Raw genomic sequence first — 2,718 nt, 5'->3', positions numbered from 1 at the left:
TGCAAGGCTGACTTCCTGCAAGACATCCCCAAGGAGAAGCCACCTGGACCTACACCGATGCAACCCTGGGTGCTGGAGCAGCCATGCGGAGACCCCTGCCAGCACTGAGATGCTTACACATTCACTGGTTTGGCTTTCCTCCTGTAGTTGGCATCATAGTGTATGTTGTGTGAGATGGAGGAGGACTTTGTGGATTGGTATCAGACATATGGGTTAATGGGTTAATGTTGCACTTGTGGGCTTGGGCAGTACTGGGTTGGGATATTCTATTGATTCGCACTTAACCTTTATATAAAACTCTCTTATGAATGAGTTTCTGTGGATTTGTTTCTCTAATGTACCCAGACTAAATCACTGAGCCTCTTCCCTCTCCATATGAACTCGGTAATTACTTTATCAATTTATTTACAGAATGTATTTAGGACTTGGACTAGAATTGTCCAAATGTTTACAGATTTCTCTAAGTAGTATTGACATTTTCACAATATTAATTCTTCCTATCCTAGAGCATACGATGGTTTTCATTAATTTTCTTTATTAATATTCTGTAGTTTTCTTTGTTTAGGTATTTTGTATCTTGGGTTAGGTGTATTCGGAGGAATCTGATCTCTTGTGTAGCAATTCTAAATGGTCCTGCTTCCTTTGTGTGTAATTTTGAGCATTCATCACTAGTGTATAGGAATCTTATTGATTCTGGGTTGTTAATTTGTATCTTTTAAAATTATTTATTTATTTGTGAATGTGTATCTTGTCCTTTACCAAATCTCACAATTGTTTCCAAGACACATTTTATGGACTCCTTGGGTTCTCTGTATGCAAAATCATATAATCTGCAAATTGTGAGAGCTTCATTTCTTCTTTGCAAAATTGTATTCCTTGGATTACTTTCTGTTGTCTAATGGTCTTGGCTAAGAATTCCAGTATGATGTTGAATAAGAGTTGTGATAAGGGGACTTTGTCTGGTTAACTTTCACAAGGAAAGTGTTTTTTGCTTTCCCCCATACAATGTGATATTGGCCAATGGATTTTTGTATATGACCTTTATATGTTGAGGAATTTCCCTTCTATTCCTATTTAATTGAGCATTTTCATTAGAAATTTATCAGAAAATATATTGTCAAATTATTTCCTTCATCTATTGATATGATCATGTGGCTCTTAATCTTTGTCTTATTTATGTGGTGGGTTGCAGTTGTTCTTTTTCGATTGTTGAACCATCTTTGAATCCTTGGTATGAATTCTACGTGGTCTTGATTAATTATGATTTTTTGATATGTTTTTGGGTTCTATTAGCCAGAATTGGTTTTTGAGAATTTTTCTGTCTATGTTCATAAGGGAAATTGCTCCATAGTTTTCAGTCTTTGTGAGGCCCTGGCCTTGTTTTGGTATCAGGGATTTACTCACTTCATAGAACGAGTTTGGAAGTTTGCTCCTCCATTTTATATTCTTCTATAATTTGTTCAGAATTGACTACAGCTCTTCTTTGAATACTTGGTAGAATTCTCCTGTGAAGTCATCTGGTTCTGAGCTTTACTTCATTGGAAATTTCTTGGTGACTTTCTCTATTTATTCTTTGTTATGGGTTTGTTCACATTTTCTACAACTATCAAGTTAATTTGGGTAGATAGTGTACTTCTAGGTGTTTGTCTACTTCCAGATTTTCAAAATTGTTTGAGTAAAACCTTTCATAGTACTCTTATTATTCACTTTATTTTATTTCTGCCTGTTGTGATGCCACCATATCCATCTCTAATTCTAGATATTTGAATCTTCTCTTTCTTTTGGGGGGGGTGGCGGAATTAGGTTTGCCAGTTGTTTATCAACTTTGTTAATCTTTTAAAAAATCAGCCTCTTGTAGTTTTTTTTCATTTTTTTCTGTTTTCCAATTCATTTATTTCTGCTCTAATTTTTAAGCTTTGTTTCTTCTGTTTTGATGGGGTGTGTGATAAATCTCTTGTTCTATTTGCTGAAGGTGTTGATTTTAGACTTCTCCAGTTTTTTCATGTGTATGTTAATTGCTATAAATTGTCCTCTGATGGCAACTTTCGCTGTGTCCCTGAGGTTTGGTATGATGTATTAGCATTCTGATTTGTTTGAAGTAATTTCTTAATTTTATCCCCTATTTTTTCTAATATATGAGGGGATACCCCCCCCCCCAAAAAAGGGGAAAAAGCTCCACTGGGTGGAGCTTTTGTAGAATACATATCCCCACTATGCAAGCATGGAACAACTTGCTCTGAGTTAGTGCACCAGTGGCGCTGCCTAGGAAGGTTCTCTCTGGTCACAGTGAATTTTTTGTAAAAGCATTTTCACTTGAACCTAATTTTTTTGTGATGGGTGATTTAAGAGAACATCACAAGGCCGTGATATTTTGTTTCTTGCTCAGGAAAAAAATGCCCCCAAAATCATTGTATGGTGAACACAGCTTACAAGGACAGCACTATGGGGAAAACGCAAGTGTGTGAGTGGTTTTCTCGTTTCAGAAAAGGTGAAATGTCAATTGATGAATTACCTCGTTCTGGACGTGCATCACATGTAAAAAACCTTGAGAAACTGAAATCTATTTTTGGACAAAAATATCGACTCCTACTACATTTGGAGTTTGTTCCATCAAATCTGACTGTTAATCAAACTTTCTATTTAGAGGTTCTGAAAAGACTGGTAACAGTGTGATACAAAAAAGACCTAATTTGAACTAGACAGGGGACTGGATTTGCC

Source organism: Tenrec ecaudatus, chromosome X (genome assembly GCF_050624435.1).
Source record: "Tenrec ecaudatus isolate mTenEca1 chromosome X, mTenEca1.hap1, whole genome shotgun sequence".
Lineage (NCBI taxonomy): Eukaryota > Metazoa > Chordata > Mammalia > Afrosoricida > Tenrecidae > Tenrec > Tenrec ecaudatus.
This window is presented reverse-complemented; position numbering follows the sequence as displayed.